The sequence below is a fragment of the Talpa occidentalis genome, unplaced genomic scaffold (genome assembly GCF_014898055.3).
Source record: "Talpa occidentalis isolate TD23 unplaced genomic scaffold, MPIMG_talOcc4v2.1 talOcc4.15, whole genome shotgun sequence".
Classification (NCBI taxonomy): domain Eukaryota; kingdom Metazoa; phylum Chordata; class Mammalia; order Eulipotyphla; family Talpidae; genus Talpa; species Talpa occidentalis.
In genome coordinates, this window is record NW_023601543.1 from 40,324,305 (window position 1) to 40,339,684 (window position 15,380).

The following is a 15,380-nucleotide window of genomic DNA, read 5'->3' on the forward strand; positions in this document are numbered from 1 at the left end:
GGGGTGAGAGGATTCACCAGAGACAGAGTGGGGAACAGAACAGGCAGACTGACTGAAATACACTGCTGAGAGGGGAGCAGCGGGCGAGACAGGAGAGGTCTGCTGCGCCATGTGGGTCAGCTCCCTGGCAGGCCGGAGATCAAACTCGTGCTGTAGTGGCTGGCTATAGTTTGATAGAGCTGTCTTTAACCCCTGCTCCACCAGGGAGGCCCTCTTCTAATGTTCTTATAAGAAAAAGAAATTCAAGAAAATGAAGATGAAAACTTAACATTTTTAGAACTTATGAAGACAATGCATTTGTCTGCAAGTTAGTTAAGATCACAACGTTTTCTGCAGTAAGCAAAAATTAAAATATTAGTCTCTGTGTATTGGGAAAAATAGTTTAAGGTTGAAATCAAGTAAAAAAATAAAAAAATATACCAACAATAAATCATACATTTGTAGACCATGTTAGTTTATAGCAGCAATGCCTACTCACAGAAACTTGATTTCACATGAGGTTTAGAAATGTAGTAACAGTCAAATCTCAGTGTACCTCTTTATTTTCCTTAATTTCTTAAAGGTAAACAGAATAGACCCTAGGGTAACTTTGGAAACTGCAAAAATCGCTTTCCTATCGGCTACCTCTTTTTAATATATCTCCTTCATAAAGAAGCAAAACAAAGGAACAGGCAAAGTTAAACCAAAGCAAACCATAGAAATATAATTGATTTTGCTTCTTTCATGCCTCCTATTCACCCAATCTGTTACTAAAATATTTGATCACCATTTGTGCATTATAATACATCAAGCAACTTATTCCCAATAAAGTATTACTTCACTGTACATTTGTCTTTTAAGTGTTAGCCACCCAGTTAAAAAAAAGCCTTTTTTTTGGTCACTGGGGGCCTTGAAATAGTCTAGGCTTACCATGACTGGATATTGAAATAGATGAATTTTTTATTTAATAGATGTGTATTATGTTTCTGTGCCAGACACCATTACAGATTTTGTTCTCCTTCTAAGAGATTAAAGGTTGTTTATAATAACAAATACACATGAAGTAAGGCTGTTAAAATTAAGACAAAAACAAAACAATAAAATTTTGAAGAAAATCATGCTGATAACCAGAACTAACATGTATAATTTAATTGAATGTAAATTTAGCTTCCAGCTTCCTGACATGAAAGGCAAGAAGAAAAAATCAATAGGCTACACAATAACTATGTGACAAGAAGCATGCCAGTTTTACAAGAGATAGGAAAGTTCTAAAATAATTTAACATAACATAACCTTATACAAGGGGTATTGAATTTAATAAATGTCTTTAGCCATGCTTTGTATCAAATCCATTGCAAGTGCTAATATTTAATAACAGAAATGAGATTTATCATCTGGATTCTAGTCTTACACAACTCCAAGGGAACATTTTTCTCCATGTTCCAGATCTGTTTTGAATGCTTGCTCATTATCAGGCAAGATGTCAGTAACAGACCCAAACTTCACTTCCTCTCTCATGTTTATTTGTGTGTAGAGTCAACTCCCTGTAAACAGTAGAATAGAAATGGGAAGAAGGTGATCATTGTCATCAAAATGGATATATCCACAAGAAAGGCAAATTGATTTACTAGTGCAAATCGTGTCTGCTGTTCTACTTTTGGCTATCCAGTAATGACTATATCTACATTAAATGCATGCACCACTCTTCTCCCAACAAAATAACTCAAATTTCATCCATTTGATTAATGTACGTTCAGGACCAGAAACTCTCCATGATGTGCAATTCCCTCAATCAAGCAGTGATGTTTTGCTGTTTCTCTTCGGTGTGGTTATGTTTTTTATTCTTTTTAAGTTCACTTGGATTTTAAGATTTATTTATTTTTTTAAGATTTATTTATTTATGCATACAAGAACTGGGGCACAGGCCAGAAGTGCGGGGGTGAGAGGATTCACCAGAGACAGAGTGGGGAACAGAAGAGGCAGATTGACTGAAATACACAGCTGAGGGGAGCAGCGGGTGAGTTAGGAGAGGTCTGCTGCACCATATGGGTAGCTCCCTGGCCAGGGGTCGAACTAATGCTGCAGTGGCTGCGGATAGCTTCATAGGCCATGTCCCAACTCCTTGCACCACCAGGGAAGCCCTGGATTATGTATTTCAATTAAGTTTTGATTTTAGCTATTTCTTACCATTCCTTTTCATTTAATTTGACTTACAAAAGTGAGATATAAATAATATAGCACTATATTATTTTAAGGTATAGACATAGAGATTTTATAAATGTATATATTACAAAGTGATAACCAGAATAAGTTTAAATTCCATAACCACATGTAGTTACAATTTTTTTCCTTCTTTTTTTTTTCAGAAGAAGAAATTTTATTTCAGTAGTAGCACTGAATTCATTTTGTGTATTAAATAATAATTTTAGTTCATATCCCATTTTTAATATTTCATTTTATATAATTCTTACATCATTTTTCATTTTTGCACAATGTATGCATTTTCATTTTGGCTATATTCCCCATAAAATTGCACCCCCCCTTATTTTGACCCTTGTCCTTCCTCTCCCCGCCACCCCCCTGCCCAGTAGTGTGTCTCTGGTTTATAGTTGCTTGTTGATTTTGATTTTCACTGTGTATTGATTAGTCTTTTTCCTGGTCCCTTATTTAGGTTTTCTAAATTCCTGCTATGAGTGAGACCATCCGGTATTTTTCTTTTTCTTTCTAACTTATTTTGCTGAGCATGATCCCTTCTAGCTCCATCCATGTTGCTGCAAACTTCATGTGTTTATCTTGTTTGATTGTTGAGTAATATTCTATTGTGAACATGTACCACATCTTCTTGATCCAGTCATCTATTTTTGGGCATTTGGGTTGTTTCCATAGCTTAGCTATTATAAGTAGCTATTATAAGCACTACTTAGGGATGCAAGTGCCCTTTGGAATTGTTTCTGTGTCATTAGGAGTGGAATTGCTGGATGTTTAGTAGGTCAAGAAATCTCCACACAGCTCCCCATAGTGGTTGGACCAGTTTGCACTCCCACCAACAATACAGGAGAGTTCCTTTCTCTCCACAACCTCGCCAACATTTGTTGTTGGTAGTTTTTTAAATATGTGCCATTCTCACTGGTGTGAGATGGTATCTCATGATAGTTTTGATTTGCATTTCCCTGATGACAAGTGATGTTGTACATTTTTTCATATGCCTATTGGCCATTTGCATTTCCTCTTCAGAGAAGTTTCTTTTTAGCTCTTCTGCCCATTTTTTGACTGGATTATTTTCTTTGTTGTTGTTGAGTCTCGTCAGCTCTTTGCAGATTTTTGTGATCAGTCCTTTATCATTAGTGTTGGGTGCAAAAATGTTCTCCCAGTTGGTGGGGTTTCTCTTTGTTTTTGTCATTGTCTCTTTTGCTGTGCAGAAGCTCTTTAATTTGATGTAGTTCCAGCTGTTGATCTTTGCCTTCACTATCACTGCTTTGGGTGATGTGTCTGTAAAGATATCTTTGAGGTGCATATCATGTAAACCAAATCAAAATGGATTAAAGAACGAGACATGCCCTGAAACCATAAAATACACAAATGTTTTTCCTTCTGATGAGAAATTTTTAAGATCTACTGTTTAAGCAATTTTAACATATACAATATTGTTAACTATAGTCACTATGCTGTATAGTATATCTCCCTGCTCCTTTATTTTATAAATGGAATTTTGTCCTTTTGACTACCATCACCTAATGTATTAATTTTTTTTAATGTGTTGGCCCTCAACATATTTCCAAAAGCCAAAACTATATGGAAACATATATACAGAGCACTGTCTAACCCATTTCCCCACACCACTTCAAGGTAAAAAAAGATCATTGTTTCCTGGTTCATCATTTCTATAATTTATGGAAGGATAAAGATTTGTATATATCTTTATATATAATATATAAAGATGTGTATATGATATATAATATATACTTCCTTGTTTTCCTTGTTTCTCACACAAAAGGTAGCATATACTATGAGTTAACTTGCACTTTGCTGTTTCACTTAATATAGATGGAAATACATATCAGTTCATAGATATTTTCCATTTTTCTTAAGCCTTAGCATGGCACCTGCATTGTACTTTGGTGTGATGTATGTTATAGATTATTTAACCAAAGTTTTTTTTCTTTATTTTTTGCCATGACCCTCCATGTGCCCTCTTGTCTCTTTCCTTAACCTGAAGCCTCCAGGGTATTTGTCAATGTCTAGTAGTTTTTGAAGGTGTTTTATGTTGTCAGGTTATCTGTTATATGAATGTCCAATAATTTTTTTACCGTTCTGACTTGTTTTACATCATATTATTTTCCCAAATTCCCCTCATTTTGTTTAATTTTCTTTTTAATTCTCTTCCCATGGGCATTGAGTCATCAAAAATATCTTTACTGTGGATCTCACATAATGTATTTGCCAGTGGTTCTTTTCATGTATTTTATTGTTTTAGGTCTTATATCTAAATCTTTAACCAATTCGGATTTTATTTTTGTGCATTGTGTTAGTAATACAACTTCATTCTTTTATGTGTGGTTTTCCAATTTTCCCAGGAACGTTTATTAAAGAATCTCATTTATCCATTTTATGGTCTTGGAGTTTTATCATATATTAGGTGCTGGTATATGGGTGGATGTATTTCTGGATTTTTGATTCTGTTTCATTGTTTCATGTATCTATTTTTGTGCAAATGCCATATTGTTTTCAGTACTGCGGCTTTATAATAAAGTTAAAAGTTAGGTAATGTGATACCTCCATTTAATTCCCTTTTCTCTTACAGTTCCTTTTGCTATTCCAGGTCTTTTGTGGTTCCATATAAATTTCAATATTTGTTGTTCAGTTTCTTTGAAAAATACTGCTGAGATTTTTATGGAAATTATCTTCAAATTGTACATTATTTTAGGCAAGATAGTCATTTTGATTATATCGATTGTCCCCATCTGTAAGCACAGGGTATCCTTACATCTCCTTATATGATCAAGTCCTTTAAGAACATTTTGTAGTTCTCATTTTACAGGTCTGCTACTTCCTTTATTTGGTTGATCCCAGGGTATTAAATTCTTTTAGAAGCAATGATAATTTGAGTCATTTTTTCTAATTTCTTACTTCTCCATTGCTTGTATATAGAAAATCTATGGATTTTTATGTTGATTTCATAGCCTGCCACTTTGTTGTATTCATTTATTGTTTCTAGTCATCTTTTGAATGAGTCTTTAGGATCCTTTATGTATAATATAATATCATATGCAAATAGTGATAGTTTCATTTCTTCTTTTCATATTTGATTCCCTTTTATTTCCTGTGTCTGATAACTCTGGCCAAAATTTCTAATACTAAGTTAAATAAAAATAGCAATGTGCATCCTTGTCTTGTTCCAGCTCTTACATGAAAATATTTCAGTTTTCCACCAGTGAGCATTCCATTGGCTGTTTGTTTGTAATAGCTAGCTTTTATTATATTGAGGTAGTTTCCTTCTATTCACACAACTTTTAGAGTTTTATTTTTTAATTTTTATGTTCCCCATACAATTGCAACTCCGATTTTGACCCCAATCCCTCCCCCTGACAAAGAGTGTCTCTGATTCACAGTTGTTTGTTGATTTTGATTTTTTTTATTTCTTGTAGTTATTCTTTTACCTGGTCCATATTTAGGTTTTCCAGATTCCTGTTATGAGTGAGACCATCTGGTATTTTTCCTATTCTTTCTGGCTTATTTCGCTGAGCATGATCCCGGATCATGGCTCTATCCATGTTGCTGAAATTGCATGTGTTTATCTTTTTTGAATGCTAAGTAATATCCCATTGTGTATATGTACCACATCTTCTTGATCCAGTCATCTATTTTTGGGCATTTGGGTTGTTTCCAAAGCTTAGTTATTGTAAATTGTGCTGCTATAAATACAGGGGTGCAGGTGCTCTTTGGAATTGATGTTTCTGTGTCCTTTGGGTAAATACTTAGGAGTGGAATTGCTGGATCATATGGAAGCTCTATATTTAGTAGTTCGAGGAATCTCCACACAGCTTTCCATAGTGGTTGGACCAGTTTTCACTCCCACCAACAGTGCAGGAGAGTTCCTTTCTCTCCACATCCTCACCAACATTTGTTGTTGCTAGTTATTTTTTAATATGTGCCATTCTCTCTGGTGTAAGATGGTATCTCATTGTAGTTTTGATTTGCATTTCCCTGATTGCAAGTGACATTGAACATTTTTTCATATGCCTGGTGGCCGTTAGTATTTCCTCTTCAGAGAAGTTTCTTTTTAGCTCTTCTGCTCATTTTTTGACTGGATGATTTTCTTTGTTTTTGTTGAGTCTCATCAGCTCTTTGTAGGTTTTTGTGATCAGTCCTTTATCATTACTGTTGTGTGCAACAATTTTCTCCCAGTTGGTGGGGTTTCTCTTTGTTTTGGTTATTGTCTCTTTTGCTGTGCAGAAGCTCTTTAATTTGATGTAGTCCCAGCTGTTTATCTTTGCCTTCACTATCACTGCTTTGGGTGATGTGTCTGTAAAGATGTCTTTGAAGTGCATGTCATGTAGTGTTTCGCCTATATTTCCTTCTATATATTTTATGGTTTCAGGTCTTATTTCTAGTTCTTTAATCCATTTTGAGTTGGTTTTTGTGCATGGTGTGAGGTAGTGGTCAAGCTTCATTCTTTTGCATGTAGTGATCCAGTTTTCCCAGCACCATTTATTGAACAAACTTTCTTTGCTCCACAGCTTATTCTTTGCTCCTTTGTCAAAGATTAGTTAACCATAGATCTGTGGGTTTATTTCTGGGTTTTCTATTCAGTTCCCTTGGTCCATGTGTCTTTTCTGGTTCCAATACCATGCAGTTTTGATTATTATGGCTTTGTAGTATAGTTTGAAATCTGGGAGAGTGATGCCTCCATTCCCTTCTTTTTTTTTTCAGGAGGGTTTTGGCTATTCGGGGTTTTTGGTGGCTCCACATGAATTTCATGGATATTTTTTCTATTTCTTTGAAGAATGACATTGAAATTTTAATTGGAATAGCACTGAATCTGTAAATTGCTTTTGGTAGGATGACCATTTTGATAATGTTAATTCTTCCGATCCATGAGCAAGAGATGTTCTTCCATTTCTTTGTGTCTACTTCTATTTCTTTTAACAGTGTTTTATAGTTTTCTTTGTATAGGTCCTTTACTTCTTTTGTTAGGTTTATTCCCAAGTATTTGATTTTTTTTTTGTTTCAATAATAAAAAGGAATGGTTTTCTTGATTTCTTCTTCAGATTTATTGTTTGTGTATAGGAAGGCTACTGATTTTTGTTCATTGATTTTGTATCCTTCCATTTTACTAACTGATTGATGAGTTTAATTAGTTTTTCTGTGGAATTTTTGGGGTTCTCTATGTATATTATCATATCATCCGCAAATAGTGATAGTTTGACTTCTTCCTTGCCTATTTGGAATCCTTGTTTTTCTTTCTTTTGTCTTATTGCTCTGGCTAGGACTTCCAGTATTACGTTGAAAAGCAGTGGTGAGAGTGGACATCCTTGTCTTGTACCAGATCTTAATGGGAATGCTTTCAGCTTTTCACCATTGAGAATGATATTGACTGTGGGTTTGTCATAGATGGCCTTTATGATTTTGAGGTATGTTCCTTGTATCCTGAGAATTTCCAGGGCCTTTATCATAAATAGCTGTTGTACTTTGTCAAATGCTTTCTCAGCATCTATGGATATTATCATATGGTTTTTATATTTCTTTTTGTTAATGTGTTGGATTACATTGATTGATTTTCAGATGTTGAACCATCCTTGTGTCCCTGGAAAAAATCCTACTTGGTCAGGGTGAATTATATTATGGATGCATTGTTGGATTCTGTTGGCAATAATTTTGTTGAGGATTTTTGCATCAGTGTTCATTGGCCTGTAATTTTCTTTTTTTGTGCTGTCTTTGTTGGGTTTTGGTATTAGTGTAATGTTGGCTTCCTAGAACATATTTGGTAGTATTCCTTCTTTTTCAATTTTTTGAGAGTTTTTGTAAGATTGGTTTTGCTGCACTAATTCACTGCTGAACGTTTAGTAGAATTCATTTGTGAAGCCGTTTGGGCCTGGGTTTTTGTTTTTGGGGAGTGCTTTGATTACTGCTTCAATTTCGCTGCTTGTAATTGGTCTGTTTACTTGTTCTATTTCTTCTTTGTCCAGCTTTGGATGATTATATTGTTCTAGGAATTTGCCCATCTCTTCTAGGTTGTTAAATTTGTTTGTGTATAAGTGTTCATAGTAATCTCTTATTATTCTTTTGATTTCTACTGAGTCTGTTGTGATTTCTCCTCTTTCATTTATAATCCTATTTATACGTGTTTTCTCCCATTTTTTCTTTGTGACCCTGGCTAGAGGTTTGTCTATTTTGTTTATTTTTTCAAAGAACCAACTTTTGTTTTCCTTGATCTTTTGGATTGTTTTTTTTTAAATTTCTAATTCATTTATTTCTGCTTTGCTTTTTATTATTTCTTTTCTTCTACTGGTTTTGGGGTTTTTTGTTGTTCTTTTTCTAGTTCTTTGAGATGTGAGGTTAGGCTGTTTCTTAGAGTTCTTTCTTGTTTGTTGATGTGAGCCTGTATTGCTATATATTTTCCTATTATTACTGCTTTTGCTGCATCAAGTACATTCAGGAAATTGATGTCCTCCTTGTCATTCAACTCAAAGTATTTTTTTAATTTCTTCTTTGATCTCCTCATTAGTCCAATGGTCTTCCAGTATTGTGCATTTCACTCTCCATAAAGTGGGAAGGTTCCTGTTTTCTTTTCATGATTTATTTCTAGCTTGATGCCTTTATGATCGGAGAAGATACTTGGAATGATTTTGATTTTTGTGTATCTGTTGATGTTTGTCTTGTGGCCCAGTATGTGATCAATTCTGGAGAATGATCCATGTGCACTTGAGAAAAATGTGTACTCGGATATTTTTGGGTGCAGTGTCCTACAGATGTCTGTTATGTCCATGAGTTCTATGTCTTTATTTAGGGTTCTAGTGTATTTGTTTATTTTTTGTCTCGTTGATCTGTCCATTGGTGAGAGTGGGGTGTTGAAGTCTCCCACTCTATATGTATTTTCTTTAATATCTGTTATCAGAGCTGATAATAATTGTCTAATATATTTTGGTGCCCCTTCATTTGGTGAGTATATGTTGGTGAGTATTTTATCTTCCTGATGTATTGTCCCCTTGATCATAATGTAGTGTCCATCTATGTCTCTTTTTACTTTTTTTAATTTGAAGTCTATTTCATCTGATATAATTATGGCTGTTCCTGCCTTCTTTTTTGGTACATTTGCTTGTAGGAATGTTTTCCAACCTTTTACTCTCAGTCTGTGTTTATCTTTTGTGGTTAAATGTGTTTCCTGGAGACAGCAGAAGGTTGGATTTTGTTTTTTAATCCAGTCTGCTACTCTGTCTTTTTACTGATGAGTTTAATCCATTTACATTTACAGTTAATATTGATATGTTGGCATCTGTGCTTGCCATTTTGTTTGTCTTTTTTTTTTTGTGATTTTATTCCTTGCTTTATTCTGTTCTTGTTCATTCCTCTGTTGGTTTTGGCTTTAGGACTTCTTGTAGAATTTTTTGGAGTGGGGGTTTAGTTGTAATGAATTTCTGGAGTTTCTGTTTGTCTGAGAAGGTCCTTATTTTTTACTTCGTAGAGGAAGGAGAGCTTTCCAGGGTAAAGTATTCTTGGTTGGCATTTGCTGTCTTGAAGTTTGCTGAATATGTTACTCCATTCTCTTCCTGCCCGTAATGTTTCTTCAGAGAAGTCAGAAGTTAACCTGATCGTTTTCCCTTATAAGTTGTCTGTTTCTTCCCCCTTGCCAGTTTCATTATTTTTTCCTTGTCTTGGACTCTTGGAAGCTTCACTATTAGGTGTCTTGCTGTAGCTTTCTTTACATTGTGGTAATTGGGAGTTATTCTTGCTTCCTGTATGTCTATATTCATCTCCTTTATCATGCTTGGGAAGTTTTCTTCAATTATCTCCTTGAATAATTTCTCAGTTTCTTTGTCTCTCTCCTCACCTTCTGGAATGCCTATAACTCTTACATTTCCTCTCTTCATGGAGTTTGATAATTGTCTAAGAGTCTCCTCATACTGCTTCATTTGCACTTCTCTCTCCTTTTCTCTTTTGGCTCTTTATATTTCTGTATATTCTATAGTACTGATCCGTTCTTCCATTTCATCGATTCTATTTTCATTGCTTTTCCCAGAGTTCTTTATCTCTTCTAGTCATCTTATTATCTCTGTGTTTCTTTCCTTTCCTTTCTTAAGGTCTCAATTTCATTCTCCTTTTCAGTGATCATTTGTCTCAAATCATTTTGTTTTCTTTCTGCTTTTTAATCAGGATGATTATTAATTCTCTATCTGATAGGCTGCGAAGTTCTTCCATGTTATCGTTGATCTCTGGTGACTGTGATTCCTTTTGTGGTATGTCCTCCTGCTGGCTTGCTTGGTTATTTATATTTTTTCTTCTCCCTGTTGTTTGCTTTCTAATTAGTTCTATGCATTGTGACATTGTGCCACTGGTGTTGGCGGGCATATCTTTGGCGTGCTCCTTTAGGTGTGTTGGAAACTGTTTACCAGACTGAGACCAGCACTGGTAGACCAAAACTCCACCAGGGTGTTGATGCTGTGTTGCTGGGCTCTGTCCCTTACAATTTCCTCCCTCTGTATTTACTCAGTTCCAACAGGGAATCAGCTAGTCAGTGATTTAGTTCTGGTCACGAGGTGGTGCCAGAGACCCATACTTGCTGACCTGTGCTTTTTCACAGTGGTTCTCTGAGTAGCAGAGGGATGGCGCAGGGGAGCATCTCAATACAGGGGCTCTTATTCAAGCCAGGGGCTGTGTCTGCCCTGTGTTCACCAGGTGTTGTGCCCGCAGCTGTATGGATCCTGCACCCTGAAGTCTGCACTCTAGGTCTCAGTTCCAGGGCTATCAGATCCAAAACACTGGCTGTCACCCTGTGCAGTGCCCACGGCTATGGCGCGTCCCACACCCTGGATCTTGTGCCTAGCTCTCAGTTGCAGGATAGGGTTTTGCTCCAAGCCTTACTTCCCTCCTTACCCAGTTTGCATGGCCCACCCTCTCTCAGCCACTGAGGGTGTTTTGTGATCCCTGGCTTCCAACTATAGGGTGTTGGTGATTTATTTTTCTGGTCACTAGGTGGTGCCAGAGATCTTTCCTAGTGTCCTTCAGGAACTGTTTTTAAGCCTGTTGGTCCGGGGGAACAGAGTGGGAGTGGCGTGGAGAGCTTCAACGGTGTGGGGGTGCTGTGTCTGCCTTGCACCCCACCATCGTGGGGATCCCACACCCCGAATTTCGTGCCCCGGGTCTCAGTTCCCAAAGCCCTCAGGTCCAGGATTCGGGCTGTAGCCTAATTCAGTGTCCGCAGAAATGGCGCATTTTGCACCCCACTCCCATGTCCAGGCGCCTGGTTTCTAATTACTCAGTGAGGGACATTCACCTCAATGAGGGCCTCCGTGCGTCTCCCCACAAGCCTAGGTTGCAGGCGCGGGGATCTGGGCAACCCTGATCCGCTTATGTTTTTCAAGTGCACCGCTTTTCCACACAAGCTTACCGGCTTGCCTTGGGCTATTTGTAGGTCTTCTGGGAGTCTTTTATTTTTCTCCAATGGCGCCTGGAGTCGCTCACCTCCGCTGGGAATCCTGCATGGTTGTCCACGGTTCCAGTTCACAGGATGCGGTGGCTGGAATTGTTCCTTTCCACTCACAGTCCCGCTTGATGCGTAGTTTGTTCTTGTTGGTTGTTTTAGTTTTTTTTTTCTTCCTTTCTGTTGGTCGGAGAATGCCGACTTTAGGGTGGGGGAGGGTAGCAGGGTTCTGAGCTTTCCTCCTTTCTAGTCCTCTTTTATGGCAACTTTCTTCTTCGGGCAGTTTGCCAGAGTCACCCGTTTATCTTCTGTGTCCCAGTTCTCTCAGGGACCTGCCGCTTTTCCTCCCTACTAACTTTATTTTATGGGAGGTCTTACTTACTCACAGCGTTTCCTCGCCACCATGTTGATGATGTCTCTTCAATTTTTAGAGTTTTTTTAATCATAAATTGGTGTTGGATATCATCAAATGCTTTATTAATATTATCATATGATTTTATTTTTGCTATTGTTGATATGGTATATTACATTAATTGATTTATGTATATTAAGCCATCCTTGCACACCTGGATGAATTCCACTAAATCATGGTGTATAATACTTTTGATATACTGTTAAATTTGATTTGCTAGTATTTTGTTGGAAATTTTTGCATTGATGCTCATCAATGATATTGATCTATAATTTTATGTTCTTGTCCTGTCTTTTTCTGGCTTCAGTATTAAGGTAGGATCCACATCATAAAATGGACTAGGGAGGATTCCTTCCTCTTGTATTTTTAAAAACAATTTGAGCAAGTTGTGTATTCTTTTAAAGCTGGGTATCAAATTATTTTTTTAATATTTTATTTATTTATTTATGTATGTATGTATGTATGTATGTATGTATTTATTTATTTGTACAAGCACTGGGTACAGTCAGAAGTGCAGGAGGGTGAGAGAATTCACCAGAGCCAGAGAGGGGAGCAGAGCAGGCAGACTGACAAAGTACACTGCTAAGGGGAGCAGCGGGCAGCAGGAGAGTTCTGCGTGCCATGTAGGACCCTCCTCCGGTGGCTGGGGAGCAGCCGGGGATCAAACCGGTGCTGCGGAGGTTGTGGGCAGCTTTTCAACCCAGTGTTCAACCTCTGCGCCACCGGGGAGGCCCTCAAATTCATTTTTAAAGCCATCTGTTCCTGTTTTTTGTTTTGTTTTATTTTTAGTGAGATTTCTTATTACTGCTTTAATTTCCAAGTTTGCAAAAGTTTATTCAGTTCATCCATTTATTCCTGGGTTAATCATGGTAGATTGTGTCAAAATAGAAATTTATCCCTTCAAGTTTATCAAAATTTATTGGCATGTGGTCATTAACAGTAAGCTATTCTAATCATATGTATTTCTGTGCTAGTGACTGTAAGGTCTCTTATTTAATTTGTGATTCTATTTTATCTTATATTTTTGGGGAACCTACCTAGGGAGTTATCTACTTTATCTTTTCAAAGAACCAGCTCTTGGTTTCATTGATTTTTTTCTATAGTCTTTTTTTATTTTTAAAGATTTATTTATTTATGCATACAAGAACTGGGGTGCAGGCCAAAGGTGGCAGGGGGTGAGAGGATTCACCAGAGACAGAGTGGGAAACAGAAGAGGCAGATTGACTGAAATACACTGCTGAGGAGAGCAATGGGCGAGTCAGGAGAGGTCTTCTGTGCCCTGTGTGTAGCTCCCTGACCAGGGGTCGAACTCATGCTGCAGAGGATGTGGATAGTTTCATAGTGCTGTACTTAACCCCTTGTGCCACCAGGGAGGCCCTCTATAGTCTTTTTGATCTCTGTTTTTTCTGTTCCTGCTCTTTATTATTTCCTTCTAACTTTAGGTCTTATTTCTTCCTCTTTTCATGTAGTTTTTGAAGGTAAAAGGTATAATTTCAATCTTTGGTCTGTTCTTGAAAATTTCCTATGTACACTTTAAAAAACAATGTGTACACAGTTTTTGGGCTAAGTGTTTTGTAGATGTCTGTTAGACCTAGTTAGTCTAGATCCCATTTATAGCTATTTCTGTAAATGGGGTATTATGGTCCCATAGAATTATTGTGTTGTTAGCATTATATTTCTTAACTTCTGTTATTGTCTTATATATCTTAGTGTTACATCATTTGGTGTATATAAGTGTTATTTCTTTTAGTTGTAATAGAGCTTTAATCATACTATAATGTCTTTTATCTCCATTTTTCTTCTTAATTGAAACCTTATTTTATCAGAAAAAATAGAGCTGTTTCTTATTTTTTTTCTTTGGGGCAGGAGTGCCATTTGATTGTATTCCTGCCTTCCAACCTTTATTTCTAAGTCTATGTCTGTCTTTGTTGGTGAGTTTTTTTGTAAATAACAAGTTTGTGGTTTATTAATTTTCTTTTTTTGGTGTATACTGTAGTCATTTTCATTAATTTGTTCATTTTTTTAATGTAACCGGAATGATACCGCATGTACTGTCTTGGGACTTTTTTATATCTTTTTAACAATATGTCAATCCATTTAGCCACTCTGCATCTTTTGACTGGTGAGTTCAAGCCATTTACATTTAAGGTGATTATTGATATAATAGTTTTATTGCCATTGTGGTATGTTTTGTTTTTTGTTGTGGTTTGTCTTCTCTTATTTTTTGAGGGATTCCTATTATGTTTTGTATAGGCTCCATTTCTGTTGTCTTGTGTGTTACATCTATGATATTTTTGTTTGCGGATACTGAGCTTAGTATAGATAGAATATTTGTGTGACCTGTTAGACTATCTGGTCTCTGGCTGTTTCTAATGGGTCACATTGTGTGACCTCCTCCATGTAAAGTAATTTAAGTATTTTTTGCCTCAGTATTCACTGTTCTGTTGCTTTTTAGTAACCCCTTTAGGATTTCTTTCATGTGTGTCATGATGTTGATACATTCTTCTAGATTTTACTTTTCACTGAGACTCCTTACTCTTCCTTCTATCTTGATTGTTCATTTTGCTAGGTAGAGGATTTTGGACTGAAAGTCTTTTTTTGAGTAAGTTGACTATCTCTTTCCAGTCCCTTCATGCTTGTAGTATTTCTGTCAAAAAATATGCTGATAGTCTGATCCGTGTTCACTTAGGTTACTATTTTATTCTCTTGATATTTCTTAGTACTCTGTCCTTATCATTGCCTTTCAACGGCTTTATTATTATTATTTTTACAGGGTTTTTTTTTAGATTTATTTATTTATTTGTTTGTTTGTTTATTTATTTATTTATTTATTTATACAAGCACTGGGTACAGTCAGAAGCGCGGGAGGGTGAGAGAATTCACCAGAGCCAGAGCAGGGAGCAAGGGAGCAGAGCAGGCAGAAGGACCGAAGTACACTGCTGAGGGGAGCAGCAGGTGGCAGGAGAGGTCTGCGCGCCATGTGGGACCCTCGCCCGGCGGCCGGGGATCGAACCGGCGCCGCCTCTGCGGCGGGCAGCTTTGCAACCCAGTGCTCAACCGCTGTGCCACTGGTGTGGCCCTCAATGGCTTTATTATTATGTGTCCTAATGTATGTCTCTTGGTATTATTTTGTTTGGAATTCTTTGAGCCTCATGAATCACAACTTCTGGTTCATTACCCAGAGTGAGATCAAAAGATTCCCTTTAGTAGAGTTAAGAATTTAACTTCCTGCTGTGATGTGCTCCTTAGTAGGGGGTAGTAGCTGATTTGGATATCTCAGTCTGTGTTAGATGGCAGCAGAAAAGTCACCTTTATCTTTTTTTTTTTTTTCTGACCTTCTTTGAGTCAGTT